Source organism: Ambystoma mexicanum, chromosome 1p (assembly GCF_040938575.1).
Source record: "Ambystoma mexicanum isolate Mex_15411 chromosome 1p, UKY_AmexF1_1, whole genome shotgun sequence".
In the NCBI taxonomy this organism is placed as follows: Eukaryota; Metazoa; Chordata; class Amphibia; order Caudata; family Ambystomatidae; genus Ambystoma; species Ambystoma mexicanum.
The window spans coordinates 348,244,188-348,263,727 of NC_090921.1; the positions used below are offsets into that span (position 1 = coordinate 348,244,188).

The 19,540-nt window shown below is 45.9% G+C and overlaps 1 protein-coding gene across 2 annotated transcripts in view; it reads right to left on the reverse strand.

The window, feature by feature from the left end:
- The window catches only part of LOC138570070 (N-acetyllactosaminide beta-1,3-N-acetylglucosaminyltransferase 3-like), a 397,006-nt gene that overhangs the window by 184,565 nt on the left and 192,901 nt on the right, over positions 1–19,540 (reverse strand). For both annotated transcript variants that reach the window (XM_069648653.1, XM_069648646.1), the window contains exon 2: positions 10,878–10,988. The gene's annotated coding sequence lies outside the window, so the exon portion shown is untranslated. The remainder of the gene's footprint in view (positions 1–10,877; positions 10,989–19,540) is intronic.

Here is a 19,540-nt window from a genome sequence, read left to right on the forward strand (position 1 = left end):
CCGTTTTGGTCTACCCCGTGTCATATGGTCAGATAACGGGCCGCATTTTGTTGCAGCCGTAATATTACAAATTTGTGCAGGTCTCCAAATTGACAAGAGATTCCATTCGGCCAGGCACCCGATGAGTACCGGCTTGGTGGAACGCCAAAACAGTATTTTGAAGAATATCATGGGGAGACCAGCAAATGCTTGGAGCACTCCACAGCCAAAGTGTTTTAGGGATATTGAATACCCTCTGCTTATTCATTACTATAAACAGTTAACTCAGAACTTGCGTTTAATTCATCAGCAGGTGCAGGAGGCTCTTCCTGTCAGATATACCGGCCCAGGACATTGGTAAGGGTGCCTATGCCGGTAATCCCTTACCTCTGTATTCCGAGGTCCCTTTGCGGGTCCTTCCTTACCTCCTGCTTTTAGCAGGAGTTAAGTATGGGACCCGCAAAGGTACCGTAATTTACTGTGCCATAATTACCTCCTTCCCCATTCCCATTGAGCCCTCTGGGGCAGAAATGGGAATGGGGAAGGGCAAAAGGTGAATGGGGAATTACCGGTCCCTCCAAACTTGGAATGGACCGGTAATTACTCCATTCACCATGCCGGATTTGGAACGGTTTCGGAGGCAAACATGGAGCTAATTACTCCATGGTTAGCTCCAAACCCGGAATGAGGCCCATTGTCTGCAGCCTGGCGATTGGATATTAATTAACAATTTTGAGAGAAAGTCTTTGGTTGCACCGCGTTGGAAGAGGCCCTATCAGGTGCTCTTGGCTACACAGACTGCAGTCCAAGTGGATGGCCGTAAGTCATGGATCCATGCAACGCACACAAAAAGAATTCCATTTCCTTTGAAAGAGCTGCCTGATCCTGACGTCGAAAGAAATACAGCTGCCGTAGATCACAAAGATACAATTGCCAGCACTCTGCCAGAAGTACCTCCTACGGGCGAGAAAGAGCCCCGGGAGATTACAACAAAGACGGAAAGGTTAAAGGTGCTTAAGACTTGTTTGACTGCTGCCGCCTCATCACTCATTGCATTACAACCTGGCACTGATCCCGCAACTGCAAATGAGAGTGCATTGTTCATTGATCACGCCGTACCTAGAGCCATAAGGTACAATCTTCATTCTCAAAATCGAAAGTGATCTACGTGTTTGTTTTGCCTCTGTTCCCACCATGGATGAAGTGGGAAACGGAGGCCTAGGGAAATGGAGCGTATGAGCTGTATCAATCTGCATCAAATTGAAAGCTCTGAAACGCGGTTTCCCGGTACTATCTTTGAAAAGTGAAGGCCCAGTGCGAGCCCGTGCGGACAAGCAGGGTGGCATAAGGTGCTCCCACAATTGATGCTTGCTCCTGTCTCTTTGGAGCTCTGTACGCAATTACACTGGCTTGCTGACAATTATTAAGCAGGCTAGCTTGAACTGGCCTGAACGCTTCGCTGTAACTCGGGTGCTTTGCTGTTAACGTGCGTTGCTGTGGAGAACTTTTCCGTGATGAACATTTAAAAAAACAATTCTGAAATAAACATTACAGACAATGGATACACTTACTCCTGCACCTGCCTGCATCACGGCTGATGATATTATAGAAATAGAGACTAAGCCTGTTCCTAGAAAATCATGGTTTGGGAAATGTATGCTAATAATCATAATAACACTTTGCATTCTGATTGCATTGATCCTCGTATTCTGGTATCTGGAAAGTATACATCCTCTGAAGTGCCTAACACCAATACTTCTACTACCAGCAGACTCCTCCCCCACGATATTTGAAGCAATCAAGAAATTGCTTGTTCTAAGTTCTGACATTCATGTTCCCACAGGCAGATGGATTCAAAACATAGGTTTATGGTTTTGGGAATTATTGCGATCATGGGGATGGAAACTAATTGCAATTTTGATCATGATACTTGGAATCATTATGTTCTGTTGTTGTTGCATACAAAGTCTGTCAATTCTCTGCTCCCAGGTTGCAAATGAATGTGCTCATGCCATAAAATTGAAACATCCGCACGTAGTAACTGAAGGTGCACTACATGAAAAGGAAACAATCAAAGAATTTATGGCGATCAACATTTCTGATGATGATTAAAGTAGTATGGATATTTCAGAATTAGACACATGGTCAGACGAGGATTCAATGTATGGTTGATGCTCTTGACTTAAGGCCAAAAGGTGGGTTTGTTAGTCCAGAAACAGCCCTATAGTATGCATAGTACATATATTATGTTGGCCTGAAACCAATCGTATCATGTGCGATACATCATCCACATGGAATCCTCAATGTATTACGAGTAACCAGAGGGCGTCCATTTTGTGTGAATAACCGCCATTTGCTTTTTTCTTTTTCTGTACAACCGCTTTGCAAAATGTATTCTGAACTACGAATTCGTGCACGGTGCAAGGCCACAGCCTGAATCCTGAAAGGCCAGCACAGATAGGAATGTCAGACGATACAGAAATACATTGTTTTCCTCCCTCACGCTGTCCCTGAGGGCGAGCTAAAACTGCATCTAATCAGCGGCCCAGGTGCCAGCCTGTCCCGCAAGCTCTGTAGCAATAATAGTTAAAGCATGAATTATAATTCTTCTAGCGGTACTCCTTCGCGGAGCCTGGTATTTTCTCCCCCAGAACTGTCTGACCTTTGGTACATGAATAGAAACGCACAGATAACATGCTAAAGAATGTCTCTCTCCTACGAACATGATATCCTTGCTCTACTAAGGGCTCTATGTTCTCCATAACAAAGAACTGTCTCTGCTACTTTTGCTAGAATAAGTATAATTAGACTGAATAAGGACTTGTCATAACGTGTCATAATTGTCATGATTGTCAATCATCGAACCCTAGCTTGAAAGATACATTATGGGCAGTTTGAATTGCCTTCTAAAGATTGTATGTCATGTATAAATATTGTTGTTTGAGCGTTGCTCTCTCTCTTGCGTCTCACGAGGTCTGGGTTCACATGTTGTGAGACGTTAGACACCAGTCGGCCGACTGAGAAATACTTTGAAATAAACCAGACTTGTTTCATATTGATATTGATATTGATATTTTATTTCTATCAAGCATGTACACAAGTGTTTCAGAGCACGACAAGGCAAGGGAGGGGAAGAGGGGAGAACAAAACAGCAATCTTACTAGGCCCAGTGACATTGAGAATGCGCAAGTGCATGGGAGAGGGGGAGGGGAAAAGTGAATGGAAGGGGGGAGAAGTGGAAAGTGCGAAGCAGAGGAGAAACAGATAAAGAACAATAAATAAATAATAAAGGCAACAAACAGTTTTAGTGCAGCCAGCAATTTGCAAGTGCTAGGTTTAAGGCAGCAGACAGGGTAGGTCTGATAAGTGCAGGAAGAAAAAGGGGGGGCTGTATGGGTACAGATACAGACCCCAGTGCAAGGGGGGGCCCGGAGGCAGTGCGGGAGGGTGGCAGGGTGAGTAGGTACCTGGGCCCGGAGGACAGAGGGTGGCCAGGTGCACAGTGCCAAGAGAGAACAGATCAGCAGGGGAGAGGGGAAGCGAAGGCAGACAAAAAGAGGAAGGTCTGGAAGGTTTGGAAATCGAACCTTGTGTCTGTCATTTCACTAGCATATGGTGATTGTGCCTTAGTTTCCATATGAGGGGTCTTTCGGCCTAGCACTCCAATAATACTCACTATCCAACTGTTGGCTGCTATATTTGGGACCAGGCACCACCCCTTCTTTCTACGCTATGTGAAACATTTAAGCTTTGATTAAGAAACATATTTACTCCTTTCACCTGGAGTAGTGTATGCCCCTGCAGCGGCATAATCATCATGGGCACATGGTGGTCTCAGCCCGGGCCGGGGTGTAGTGTGCCATGTTCTTTGTGAAGGAGCTTGGGGTGGGGAACCCTCAGTATTGCTTGCAGGAGGCCCCCCAAATGTTGTACTATGCCACTGATTGGGCTCTGCTCACCTTGAACACATTCAAGTGTGATGTGAATGGTTGCGAGGGGCCATAAACTTGACCAGCACACTGCTTGGTGCAACACTGTTTAAGAAAATAAGCGTTGGACAACGAGTCTCAGAGGTGAGAGAGCCATGGAGTGACCCACCCCTCAAACTCCTTCTTGGAAAGGGCTTTGTGGAAGCTTCACTAATGGGACGGTCCTGGTGGGTCATTGAATAATGCACCTTGCACATGGAGCTCTGAAAATCGTAGATGCATTGAGCCCCGCTCTTGAGGGAAGTGCATCTCCTCTACCCACACCTCAATCCATTACAAAAGATTGAAGAAGAGTCATGTATCAAAGCCTAGGACATTAAGGTGTTATGTTCAGCTTTGGGTTGTGGGGGACAACATGTGGTTGCTTGTCACATAACTAAGATAAATGCACACAGAGACAGATGGCCTCAGCTTAAACCCCCACAATACGCTTCTTCTATCGTAGTGGTAGCTGACTCATAGATACATTTATAACCAGGGAATTTTGTTGATAATAAATTCTGGTCAATTATTCAATTTTCAAGCCTTGCCCATGCAGCATTTTGCTCCTGGGTAAACAGACAACTCACACCTCCCCAGATCAGTGCTTTTTTGGCATGCTAACACACCTATGCCACAGATAACGAGTACTTATGTGTCCATTGATCTGCAGATGTGTCATGCACCAGCTGTAGCCTGCATTAGAGATTTCAGTTACCCTGTTAAAAGTACTGCATTATGTATGTTTTACATATAGGCTCCACGTCAAATCTGGAAAATGACTTTCCCCAAATGTGTGATCGTAGTCAAATCTTGCCTCCCTCTGTGCCTCGGTTCTTATAGCTGACCGAAATGAGAATGCCTGGAAACACAGGTGTTACATGCATCTGAAGGTCATGTTCCATCACTTCCCGTGATGTCACTTACGTGAGGGGTCAAATGACATAACTTCCTGTCGTGTCATCGGAGGTCAAGGGCCATGTGATGTCACTTCCACTACCACTGCCATTTTGTTGAAATGACCTTCCTGGAAATGATGTCCCTGATTAGAGGTAAGTCAATTCGATCATTTTCAAACCTTGCACTTCGAATTTAGCACTTAAGAAATCTTGCAATCAATAAAAGATTTTGTTTGTGAACAGATCAACAGCCAAGTTAGACCCAGATACAGCTACATTGTGGAGCAATGATCCCGTTATGAATTAGCTCACATTTTGCATTTTTATTCATGACTCCACAGCCCTGCGTTATCAGACGCATGAGCCTCACATAGCCAGCTATCTTAGGCCAGACCTTTTAAACACATGCCACACTTTTTGTAATCAGTAAAATAATTAGCATGGTGGTGCGATAGAGTGTATGACCCACATATTCTTTCTTCATTTTATCACCGCTCCCCGTTATCAGGTGCAGCAGCCACAAAGCCCATTAATACAGGCCTCATTTTTTTAAACAAGCATACCGCTTTACCAGACTGAATGGATAGAAGCGTCATTTTTTTAGAACGAACACTGAACAATTATGATAATTATATGTAAGTAATTGGACTCAGCATGTTACTTTTCACTTAGTATTACGTGACACATTATTGTGATAATAAAAGCACAATATATTTATTAAAAAAAGAAAATTATGTTATTTGCAGCTTTTTAATTTTTAGGAGCTATCCGTGCATTTAAAGACAGCTTTTGTATCTGATGCCCTTTACAGCATTGCCAAACTGCAGTAAGTACATCATTAACTCAATGAAATTAATGTTCAGGTATAAGCACACACATTATGAGATGAAATTAATGCCATGGTTTAATTAAGGGTTGCACCCTCAGTGTAATGAGTTTGTTAGGATTATCTTCTAGGCGATTACCATTAGGAGTGTACCGAATAGTTAGTTTTCTATTCGGTTGAATAACGAATAGTTGGTCCAGCTATTCGGTTGGAGCCGAATAGTGCGCTGAATAGTTTTTTGTTTTTTTAGGCAAACATGTTCTGGGGCATAATAAACAACATTTCAATTAATAAACTAAGTAGGCATTCTATTGCATGGCTATTCATGTTTATTAATTGGACACATATATCTGTAAGCTTATTAAAAAGACACAAATAAATAAAAAAACAGGTCTGGAAAAAGCCCAAGTCTACATTACTCTTGTGTCACCCACTTATAAGAGTAACCTGCAAGGGGAAGATTATATTTCAGAAACACAAGGCGTTCAGCATTTTCTGCTAAGAGGCTGCTTCTGCGTTCAGAATAAATATCTCCAGCTGTACAGAACACTCTCTTGCTGTCCACACTCGTAGGAGGAGGTGCCAAGTATACACAAGCAACGTTTGCCAACCCTGGAAATCAAACACTGTTCATGTCCCACCACCCCAGCGGGTCTGCCGCTTAAGGGAGCAGCGGCTCACTGAAAAAGAAAGTGAGCTCAGTGTCCATGGGGTTAATTTATTGACTCACACCAGCAGTGGATCACTGAACAACACTGTCCCAGAAGGGCCATATGTCACATGATGGAACACTCTTCTTGGGTGGTGGCGCAGGGTCTGCAGGTTGCCCCACAGAGGGTGGGAAGTCTGTTCACAGAGCGCTAAGGCAGTAGAGTGGATTGCACATGTCACATTGTTGGCCACAACATTATTACTGAAACATGTTAATTTGAACCGAGGATCGATACCTGTCGCCACACAGGGCTCAATGTCTTTAAACCTTGCCTCTACAGCCTTCAATAACTCTGTTTTCACTAGCATCACACCAGTGTCCCTAACCTCACCAGAGCTTGGGTAGGACCTTAAAGGTTTGACAGCAGGAACCACCAAGGAGATGCTTGATGCATGGGAGCAAATCTCCTTTGTGAGCTCTGCAAAGGGTGCCAACAAAGATTTTAAAAAATGTCTGCCAAAAGCCACTGGGAGGTAGAGGGATTAAACACTTTATCGTCCTCTGCACAGTACAAACCTACTGGCCGCCTCTTGCCTTCCAGTCGTCCCAGCATCAAAAAGTATGAGGTCCACCATGTTGACACATCTTGAATTAACTGCATTTCTGGAAACCCCAGATATTTTTGCATTGCGTGCAACTGGGACGTGGTGGAACTGGAATCTTTGAAGTGGCCAACAAGTTTTCTTGCATGTGACATCATGTCTGACATAGATCTTTGCACAAAAAGGCCATCATGGATGCAAAGCTGTAGGGTGTGTGCAAAACACCCCACACTAACAGAAATCAGCTTCTCTGAAGTCTTTGCACATGTTAGCTGCGGTGGTCAGTCAAAATCTCGAAAAAATAATCTTGAATAACAATAAGGTCGAAAAAAAAGACCGAAAAAAAAGTCGCATTTTTTTTTTAATTATATATTTATTTTGGGGTCCGGGATTAAAAAAAAAAAAAAAAAGGGGGGGTTGTGGGGAACCCCCCACATTTCGAACAAAAAAGGTCATAAAAAAAAATTTGACCTTTTTTTTCCGGACTTTTTGTTTCGAGATTTATTTTTTCGAGATTTTTAAATTCGGTATTATGACCATAAACCGTTAGCTGCATTACCACGAAGAATCATGTGCACTTTGGAATGGCTAATTTGCCACCTTTCAAGCATTTCTTGGAATGCTATGCCTATTTTGGAACCCATATGGCTTCCGCCAAAAGCCTCACACTGCAACAAAGCTCCATGCCTTTTCATGTTGCTAGCTGGCCAATGTCCTGTTTAGCTCATAGAAGATGTCACAGAATGAACAGAGGTCCAAAGGTCTATAGTAAACTCTATTTTCTCAGCGCTCTGAACCTCTGAAGCAATACACTGCCTCACTTTTTCATAGAGGTCAGGGATGATGCGAGTCAAAACATATTTATGCAACTGTACTTTGTACCTAGGTTCCCACCTATGAAGTAAACGCACAAAACCTACCTCCTCAACAACAGAAAATGGTTGCAAGTCTATACTATCATTTCGCCAATACTGCGATGCACAGCATGTGCGGAAGGGCTGTCTGTAGGCCACACTTGCTTTTTGTTCAGAAAATCTTGAATGGACAGCTGTGACCATGCCCTCTTGCACTTTGCGGGAGTCACATTGCTGTTGATTCTTCCTACAACAGCCTTTTCCTTTCCTATTGAACATACTCATTCTGATGTTTGGACTACAGCTGGTTGGTCAGTGCTGATGTGTGGCGCTGTCTTGAGTTTGCAGAACCATGAGACAAAACCGCAAGGTACACTGAACACACCGCCTTGGAGTTATTATCCATTTTAATGGTAAAGTAATCCCACACAGGGCTGTTTTGGTGCTACTCATGCTGACGGTGTCCCGTCATTTTTTTTAAAGCAAAACTTTCGAATGCAATTTTTGAGAATACATTTTTTCTAATAGTCATTTTTTAGACTACTCATTCTTCCGAAATGAATTCGAATATGGTATCTAAATGCAGGTAAGTATTAGTGCAGGGTTGGGGCTTGGGTTAGTTTAAGGGTTTCATTGGGGGGTTACATTAGGGTTTGGGTGAGGGTTAGGGTTTAGGATTAGGGTTGGGGTTGGGTTTAGGGTTGGGGCTTAGGTTAGTTTAAGGGTTACATTGGGGGTTACATTAGGGTTAGGGCTTAGGGTTAGGGGTGGGGTTGGGGTTAGGGTTGGGGCTAGGGTTAGTTAAGGTGTTAAAATAGGGTTAGTGTTGTGGCTTTGGTTAGTTTAAGGGTTACATTGGGGGGTTACATTAGGGTTAGGGTTAGGGCTTAGGGTTAGGGTTGGGGTTGTGGTTAGGGTTGGGGCTAGGGTTAGTTTAGGTGTTAAAATAGGGTTAGGGTTTGGGTTAGTTTAAGGGTTACATAGGGGCTAGGGTTAGGGTTGGGTTCGGGGATAGGGTTTTGAGTTAGGGTTGGGACTTGGGTTAGGGTTGGGGTGGGAGGGGTGGAGTGGGGGTTGAGGGGGAACCCCCCGAATATACACAAAAACTTTGAAATGTAACAAGGGTCTGGCCAGTTGTGAATTTTCAGCACTGGACAGCTCCATGCAATGTTTTAAAGTTACAAAAAAGCATTGAAATGCTACTTTTAACATGTAAAAGTGCATTTCTATTGAAACTCTTTCATGTCTATTGTCGACGGATTGGTTTCGGTAAAAATGCACTTTTACATGTTAAAAATAGCATGTCGAATCTTTTGTTTTCAAAACTTTTGTTTCGAGACTTTAGTGATTCGAAACTTTTGTTTCGAAACAATCACTATAAACCCATGCTGACAATGTTATGCTCACCTGATATCCACGGGGACGCCACTCAGCCCTGTCTGGAAGATTAGCACTCTCGAGCCCTCTCCCTTGATAGTGTGTTGGACGTGGATAGCGCCTGCAATACAGGAGAACTGTATATAAGGCTTAAATGTCTCTCTTGGATTGATTCCCACCTCCCTCAGCCTCAAATTCATCCCTTAAGTCTAGTCTCTCTCCTCACCTTAATATTAGGTATGGTGTGCTCTCCGTCCTGCGTCTCTGTGCAGGGGCGCATTGAAGGTGTGGGCGTTCGGCGACCTAGTTGCTTCACTGGTGCGTTGCCCAGGACTGCTGTGACTCCGATTTGCTTGATGAGGTAGGTACTACAATTTTACAGTCTTTTATCTTCCCCTCTTCCTCTTTTGCCTTTTTGTTGTTATTAATGTCTCTAGTTTCTTTCCCTCAGATGAGTTGGAGAGTGTTGGCGTTGTCGTGGTGTATAGGATGAGAATCCCAGCAAGGTAAGTGAATGCGCGGTGCGCAGCGCTTTCTTGCCTTTTCTTTTTCTAAGCTGTGCCTGCGCCGCTTCCTTTGCAGGTCGTTATGATTTTCCTCGCCGCTGTGATGTTCCGAGATCAAGGAGAGACTGCACCTGGTAAGTGGTTTTCGGTGTCCTTGCGTTGCCATGAGCGAGTGCTCACTAATAATGTCTCTCTTTGTCTTTTTCAGGTTGCTGCAGTGTTCTGAAGATGGGTGCGGCGTTGTGATGAAGAATACCCGGATCGCGTGTATTCAGGTGAGCAGCTGGTGGTAGTTTGAAGATGGAAGATTCAAGACCAAAGCCAGGCTGCTACTTACAGGTAAGCGCTGAATAATGGTGTTCTTCTTCTTCCAGATACAGGATTCAGCATGTGGCAGGATGCAACAAACACTGGAGATCAGAACTGGACACGGTGAGCGTTACACTGCTAACTGCAGAATAACGTGAAGCATGTGCTGCTGTTTGGGTGTGGCTTATATAGCCCAGGTAAAGTAGTTTCAGGTAAAGTAGTCCCAGGCCAGGCCACACCCGAAACACTAGCCCGCATAGCTCAGTTCATTGGAACTGAGCTATGTGAGTGCCTCCATGTTAACTGAAGTCCCAATCCAAATGTTGGCCTACACATAAAAGTATGAGCCTGGTGCCAAAGGCACCAGGATTGGCTCCAAGAGAGTCCCTGATGGTGTATTGTGGCCCTTGAGGCCATTATGGAAGCCTGTAACCTGGCCCCAGCCGAAAGGTTGGTTTGGCCATGATGACCAGGGGCATGAATCATGACAGACAATGAGGGGTTCCGCTGCTTTGGGTCAGGAATAGGGTTTCTGCTGTGCACGTCTCCTAGCTGTTGCTTGAGGGCCTTTACGCAAATCGAAATCTCGTACTGGTGACAGAATAAAATGCAAAGCTAAAGTCAAACATAAGAGTATGTTTGGCAGGGCTATACCGAATGATGGCTCTGAAGCGGAATGCGGGTTTACTTCAAAAATGTTTAAAAAAACCTTTTTAAAAAGCATGTAAAATTATGTAAAAAGGGAAATATGAGCATTCAATGACAAAAACCACGTTTGAAATTGCCAGGAGTGTGAAGCTATCATTTACATCCACTGACTGTGGCAAGAATAATATAGCAGTCTTTCATTTATCAGGCACTTGCATTGAGTGGTGACCTCCCACCTCAGCCCCCATAGTACTCACCAGGATTGTAGGCACTAGGCAGTCATTTGCATGTAGGTGGTGCAATGGCAAGCTGGTCTCGGAGATGAGCTTCCTTGGTTGGGGCTCTGTCTTTTCTGCGTAGCTGTAGGACTAAAAGTAAAGGATTATGTTATGTGTGAGTGGCTGAGAGCAGGGTGCACCATTATACTCCAATGCCAGACCCCAAGCCCCTAGCATGGCAAGCACCCAGCACTGACCAGAGGCCAATGATGCCCCTGTCACACCCCACCCCAACTTGCAAATCACTCCCTTCTGGCATGAAAGTCCTAACGCCCGCTGGCTGCTTCAATAATGAGGCCAAGCGGGTGGCCCCAGATCCATGTCTGGAACCAAAAACACAAAAAGCTATCATGGACCAGTTTTCTGGCGTCATAGTTGGGCACTTTTTGGGGCAATGTGGTGAACATGTTTGATGAGTTACTTCGCTATGCGGCTAATCGTTTTGACCAGTGTTGCTGAATGAATACTCTTTAAAATGCAAAATGTCTATTGCATCACATTTTATCCAAAAACACCCTCTTGGGTAGTAGTCAAACAGTGTCAGAAAAGAAATGTATAACCATTTGCAACTGTGAGCCACTTTTTGGAGTGGGCAATAGGGCAAATGCTTGAACTACAAACACAAAAAGCTAGCATGGACCAGTTTTCTGGTGTCATAGTTCAGCACTTTTTGGGGCAATGTAGTGGGCCAGTTTGATGAGTTACTTCGTTATGCATCTAATTGTATGGAGCAGTGTTGCTGAATGAATATTCTCTAAAATGCACAATTTCTATTGCATCACATTTTATCCAAAAACACTGCCTTGGGTACTGGTCAGACAGTGTCAGAAAAGGAATGAATAGCCATTTGCAACTGTGGGCCACTTTTTGGAGTGCGCAATAGGGCAAATGCCTGAACCAAAAACATAAAAAGCTAGTGTGGACCAGTTTTCTGGTATCATAGTTGGACAATTTTGGGGGCAGTGCAGTGGGCAGGTTTGATGAGTTATAGAAAAGGGTTGGGTGCTGTCGAACGGCGCTGTGACCCTAAATTACTACATTAGGTAGTTTCTTTCTGAATTATGTATTGTCCAAACAGTTTCCAGTATATTTCTTCAATGTGCTTTTAATTTGCAAAGATCTCGAACAGCTAACACATGTTTCGACCTATGCGGTCGTCCTCAAGGCAGCATCTTCAGATTATCTCGATTATTATTTGCAATCAGTCTGAAACAAGATGACACAGAACAACACAAGTTCGATCCCCAAGTACGTGCTTAGAAACCTCTGGGAATTAAGTGCATTATAAATAACCTATAACCTATCATATCACTCTTTCTCAACTTAATTATTGCTCGTTTTTTTCTCTTGACCTTTCTGCCTCTTTTGTAATTCCTCGCCAAGGTCGGACTGGGACAAGAAATAGGCCTGGTCACCCAAAAAAAAGTGGCCCACCCCTCGTCTCAAAAAAGTGGCCCACCCCTCACCTCACGACCCTTGACCTCCGATGACAATGCATCACATGAAGTGATGTCATTTGACCCCACCCCACTGAAACACGACCTTTCAGCCCTTGACAAAACAGGAAGTGGCATCAAATAGCATTGTTCCTAAGTACACTAAATTACTGTGAATCCAAGCAGACGTCCAAGGCCAAATAATATGTTATTGTATAGCACTTACGCTTAAGCTCTTTTTTATAGAGCAAATATGCATACAATATCACCCAACCTGTGTTGGTACTCACTTATCGACCTAAGAAGGATGAAAGGCTTTTTTAAAAAAAGAAGAAAAAAAAGTAAAAAATAAAAAATTTTCTCCACATTTTTTTTCTCCAAAACGGCCCAGGCATGGCCAGAAACCGGCCCCACTCCCCAGGGACGATTTCGGCCCGGCCACGGGCCGAAAGCCGGAGGGGCCAATCCAACCCTGCCTCTCGCTGATTTTGATGGGGAGGGGGGGGCGAATCAATGCTTCCTACTCTTGTACTAAGCCGGTTCACCTCTGAAGTGGTCTCAAAGTGTGAAAACCTGGTCATAGTTCAGATGCATTCAGTGCCGCCCAGGGTCAAGTCTTAAAAAAAAGTGGGATACTCATTAGCATAAGCAATGGGATGTGACATCGCCAGAAATGTTCCTATCAAGCTGCAATCGGCTTTGCACACCCACACAAATTGCACAGGACGAATGGCATTTGCCTTTCATGAAATCAACAGACACACACAAAACCAAGAGAGGACATTTTTTTCTAATAGTGCTTTGAAAACCTTAAAACGTATTTTAAGCTCCAAGAATCAATAACAATGTTTTCTTTGGAGCATGCAGTCCCGAAATGTGATATTTCACATTTAGTTGTTATCTAGTCTTCATCAGCTTCATCGGGTGCAGCAGTAAAGTGCCTGGCCTAGGACCCTGGCGACTGTGGTTCGAGTCCTGAGGACGGTGTAACCTCGGAAGTTGAAAAAAAGACAGCCACTGTTTCTCATTTTACACATTGGCACTAAAAACCCAGGGGGACGCCGTCCACCCTCATGTTTCCCGCCCAAGAATCTCGGCACCTTTGGATGAGTTGAGCGGGAAGTGGTTTAATATCGACCAATAAAAGTGCATGTATTCAAGTGGAATGTGAAGGAGAGCATCTCAAGGTGTGCAAGTGGTGATACAAGTGGAGATTGTGTGCGTGTGACGCTAGAGATGTGCATGGCTATTCTAAGTATAATGTGGGTATGGTGGCCCAGGGTCATCCCAATGGGTGAGACATGTCTTTTGCAGGTCTAGATGGGTAGGCAACCCAAAGGCTGAGGATAACGGTCTGATGTATATGTTGCTTAATTGGAAAACGATTAAAACGATATAAAGTATGAGAATAGGAAGCAAAAATGAAAGAGACTAGACTGTAAAAACGTATACAGAGAGGGGGGCCACGTGGTGCAGTTTCCCAAAACTAATAACCAGCCCGGCCCTACCCCCAAACCCTCCAAATCCATCATGACCTATCCCAGTCCAGAGGTCAGGACCTCTTCACCTCAAAAGGAACTGGACCGGCCCCAGGACACTCCCAGATGCACCAGGGACTCTCATCCCAAAGGATCATGTAATGTCCTCTTTCTTTGTTCCCCACGCTTTAGGAGGACACAGTCCTATGTCCATGACGAGCACACAAGCTCTGGGAAGGCAGGAAAAGGGCAGAAGTGACAATGACCGGTCCTACCCGAAAGGGTCTCCTTTCTGCGTGCAAGACAGCACCCGCAATAGCGATAATGGCAAGACCCAAAAGGGGAAGCATACATTATAACTAGTACACATTCCATTGAGGACGGCATGGGAAATCTAAGCTATTTTGGTATATTTCTTTGCATCTGTATTGGAGAATCCTGGCTGCAGTACTTATTGTGTGCCGTGTTTTCCGTGCCGTGCCCCGGCTCTCTTTTTGGGCTGAGCAGGGCACTTCTGGCAGTGTTGTCACTCAGTTCTTCTGAGCTACAACGGGATGTCTTTATTTCTGATGAGACTGTGCATAGTCTCCATGCCATGTATGAGACTTGATTGTGTGGCAGAGGGTCTCACTACACAGGTCTGGAGCACGTGCATGCTGGTTCTCAGGCTCCCGATCAGCGACTTTCAAAACGGCTGCTCACGATTGGCTCAGAGCCTGCTGGCAGGGCCGACTTGATGACTGGGCCACCCGGGTAACCTCCCAGGGCGCCACGTTAGCCCGCATGCCACGCCAGATCAGGGGATTCTTTGAAGGGCTCCCCGAGCTGGCGTGGTGGGTGAAGACGTGACAGGTGCCCTATTGTAGTGACATGCGCCCCGGCGTGCCAGCAGTAGAGCGGAGTGCTGAGCGTGACTGAAGACCACTCCTCTCCCACTCTCAACGTGGCCAAGGCCTTAACTTTTTTTCAGCTCACTCAATGCTTTTGGTAAGTGGATTCCTTCTTCATATTTGGGACAGCCAAGAAGGGTGCTAAGCCTACACCAACCACATAAGGTGTTTAACTCAGTGAGTTTATGCCCTGGTATGCTGGTGCAGGTCCTTGCCTTCCAGGCCAGGGAAGGACAAATTTGCACCAACCCGCCCGGCCCTCCACACAGTTCAGCTGGACAGGAGGATAGCGTTGCGCAACCTGCAACACAATCGAGACCTTATCAAAGCAGGGGATGGGCTACAATCCCAGTCATTGCCTTCCTCCAATGTGGTAATAGCCCCCACCACCAAATAATTTGGGATTATTAAGTCCCAGTGGGAAGAAATATCATAACCACAACATAAAGGCCACCTCCACAGTGCCCTCATTTCATGCCCTGCATTGGAATACCTTATGCTCTCCGCACTGTTCAATGTCATGGTTAAGAGCTAACCTCAATAGGGAACCCCATCGACCAAGCTGGTCGAAGGCAGGCCTCGCCCTACGCATCCCTGCGTGCTTTCAGGCAACCCACTAATTACAAAAGCAACACTTGAGTACATATAATCATGCCACTTAGCTTGACTAATGAAAGCTTCAGCCTGCCCTAATCTCATTTCCCCGCGTCCTATATAGGGCCCTTCTTTTGCGTTGTCATTGTCCATACACAACTGTCCTTCTCAGCAAAGTACTCATGCAGAACGGTGCAGCATATTCTCGTGCAGTGTGTCCTCAACCCCCACTCTGCCACAGGTGGCTGACCCTGGTTTCTCGCTTCCAATGGAGAGCTTCAGAAAATGCTCTTCATATTGAAGCCAAACAGCTTAATGTGGTGCTTTCGCCACTTTCCTCTGTGGAGATGCGTAAAGGATTTCCTCTGTGGCGGTGTTTGGGCAGGGGCTGTCCACCTCACTAGTGAGCTCCCGAGCAGTGCTCGTTGGATGGGCCTGGGGAGCGTGGCGTCTCTTGGTGCCCACGCAGACCCTGAGACCTGGGCGGTACCTGCTGAGCAGGCCACACTACAGCTGCTCTGGACTCCGCAGCTGGGGGTTTCCATTCGCCGCATCCTGTGGCCGGAGAGCCCTCTCATCAGGGGGATAGCAGAGCCGGTCTTAGGGCAGGGCGGGCCGGGCAGCCGCCCAGGGCGCCCTGCCATTAGACCCCCACCATGCCAGCTCGAGGTAATCTTTCAAGGTATTATATGATATGATATGGCATTTATAACACGTCTATACACAAGTGTTTCAAGTCTCCCCTGAGCTGGTGTGGTGGGAGAAGGTGCAGCAGGTGCCCTATTGAAATTAAATGAGCCCCGCTCTCGGGTGCGGAGCGCATTTAATAAAATTAGGACGCCTGCCGTGCCTATTGAAAAATGTGCCCGCCCCCTCGCCTGCTGCATGACTAGGGGAGCGTGGGGCGTGGGGTACCCCATTTTTGATTTGCTGCCCGGGGTGCTGCAGTTCTAAGGCCGGCCCTGCTTTCAAGGCCACCTCGTCAGTGTGGGCAGCCTCACCTGCCGATGAGGTCCCGGTTGGTGAGGTTAACCAGTCTTCACAGCTTGCCCCACTGGCCCCTGGGCAGCTAACTTTCAGTGCAGACTGCCATCCTCATCCCAGGCCCCACCATTTGGGTAACCTGCACACGGGGCGCAGGACTTGATCGTCACTTCTGCCGCACTGCACGTGTGACCTGGGGCCTTCTCTCTCGTCACTGCTAGAACGGCTAACCCGGCATGTGGGTGCGCTCAATGCCACAGCCCCTCAGGCATCTCCCAACCGTCTATTTTCCAAACCGATTTGCTGGGCCTTTGTCCTTCCATAGCAGGCCAGTCCACATTTGTCCAAGGCCGGGAATGCTTGTCCATTGTACTCTGCCACCAACATTTCATAGCCTCCGCGTGAAGATGACACAACTGGGTCAAATGGTAAAGCACAAATAAGCTCTCGCGTTGAACTGTTCACAAAACCTATGGTACCATTGTGGGCACTCTACACCCTCCTATGGGCATTATTTATCTATGGTTCCACCACCGCGTCAGGCACTTTTTAGGTTGGTGGATACGGGTATATATCCACTAAGCTCTGGAATGCGATCCCTACTGCCCTCAGAGCCGAGACCTCTCTCCTGGCCTTCCGGAGAAACCTGAAAACTTCCCTCTTCAACTAACACTCACCTCCTGCATAATTCCACACAAACATCATACTCCCCCTCTCTCTCTCTGTCATCTCAATGTATAATGTAATATATGTAAAACTGTATAATGAAATATTTGTAAAAAATGTATTTCTGCTCTCATCTTGTAACTAAGCTTTGCTCACTCTCTGTAACAAGCGCCACGATGCCCACGGGCTGTTGCACGCTCTACGAATACGAATAAATAAATAAATAAATAAATAAATGCGTGTGGATCAAATTGGCCTATTTCACCTTGATCTCCTCCCCTCCTCAGTCCAGGCGAGTTCTACCCGGGTGGTGCCTTCCTCATGGGCTGAGGTTTAGAGGAGCTCTCTTCAGGACATCTGAGCGGCACCTGGGCTGTCCCAATCAGATTTATTCAGCATTGCAAACTCCTGGGGGGCAGCTTTTGGTCCTTCACTACTGGATTCTGTCTCTCACTAGCCATCCGTATTAGACATTCATGTGGTGTGCACCAATACCAATTGAGGTCCTGATTACTCATTGGTTGGAGTCTTCTTGGTCCTTCAGTAGTAAGGAAGGAGTCAGAGAAGATGGACGAACGGGTAATGGCCCGATTACTCAACAGTAATCTTCATTACACTGAGTCATCCCCATGACAATTCCAGATTGCCTCCTTTTCGCCCCCTGCCACCTTGTTTTTGTTATCTTGATGGGGAAAATCCCTGGTGATGGGGGGAGGGTGGCTATTTATGGCCCTGGGAAAAACCAAACACAGAAACTGCCAGTGAGTTTTTGTTTTGAATCAGGAAAGATACAAAAAGATGCTGCCTCAGGAGCCTTCACCACAAGTAGTGAGGATTGTGACGAGAAAGACTTAAATGAACATTTCCAGTAATCTGCCCATTAAGGTTGTATGTCCTGTGTGCCTCTTGATTACATCGCCCCAATGACTATGGAGCGTAGGCTGAGAAAACTATGGTGAGGACCGGTCTCTCTTGTCGCCCTCTGAACGGTTATGACGCGCCCACTCCACATTTCAGACTGTCATTCCCCTGTCCCCTTGTCATTTTCTCTTCAACCCCTGAAGCACTCTGCCTTGGTGGATTTAAGGCAAAGGTACCCGTGGGCAAGACTGACAAAGGGCACTGGGCAGGCAAGATGTGGGGGAGGAGCCTAGGGTGGCAATAGTTAATGGCTCGTAAACACAACAAACAGGGACTTTGCTTGTAGAGGCTAGTGGGTCATCAAATGCTTTCCTCCGTTATATACCAACATCTCATAACACACACGAACGGGTATGGAGCACTTTCAAGTGAAACATTACTCAGAAAAAAAGAATTAAATTCAGAAAAGCCACTGCCACTCTCTCTCAATGGAAGCACACCCCGAACCTATTAGGGGGGGTATCCCTAGGAGGGCGATGATGCACCACCTATCTAAAAGAAAAGAGAAACCGATCCCTACTTAACAAATCCACCACAAGCTGGGGCGACACATGTATTATCTAAAAGCCCACACAGAAGTAACCCATGACAGGGCGGTCCATATCCCTGTCTTTTTTTGCTCATCAGCTGAACATTGGCACGAGGGATATCCTATTATTTATTAACCAACATTTCAGTGTGTTATCAATGCGTATGTACTGGGTACTTGCGGGTATTTGTTAAAAAAAAAAAGGTCCTGCAGGGGTGCAGGGCAAATGCGAGGTCTACAGAAGTTAGGATCCCTGTTATCAGGAACAGGCCTTAGTTATTTAATGGTGTACCTTAGGTGAATATCACAGAAAAAAATAGAAAAGGGACAACCAGTTTCGATGACCCTGGCAGCTGATGTCATCAACTTCAGGAACAAAACATAAGAAATGGGGCGTTACTACCTTAGATCCTTATTATGGGATAGGGGCATTATCATAGTTCTTCCGATCCATGCAGGTCCGGAGGTATCAGAGAGGGAGAGGAATAAGGATCAGCTGGATCACGTCCCAGCCCGTGTCGTGAGGCGAGGCGTCTCTGCCAAACAGGTGCGGTGGCTTTCGGGCCGCAGCTACCGGACCTGTTTGGTGGAGACGCGTGACACGATTTGGGCGAGAAACACAAGCCCCTGACTCAGCTAGTCCTTATGCCACTCCCTCTATAGGATACATACACCATTAAATAACTAAGGCTTGATCCTGATAACAGGGATCCTAACTTCTGTAGACCTCGCATTTGCCCTGCACCCCTGCAGGACCTTTGTTTTAACAAATACCCGCAAGTACCCAGTATATATGCATGGATAACACACTGCAATGTTGGTTAATAAATATGAAGACATCCCTCGTGCCAATGTTCATCTGATGTGCAAAAAAAGACAGGGAAACAGTGGGTTTTAGATAATAAATGTGTCGTCCCAGCTTGCAGTGGCTTTGTTAAGTAGGGATAGTTTTCTCTTTCCTTTTAGATAGGCGGTGCATCGTCGCCCCCCTAGGGAAAGCACCCCCGTCCACCCCAACACCTCCCCCATAGGGTCGAGGTGTACATCTGTTGAGGAACAGTGCTAGTGGCTTTTCTGAATTTAATCCTGTTTTTTCTGAGTAATGATTCACTTGAAAGTGCTCCATACCCATGTTGTGTGTTTT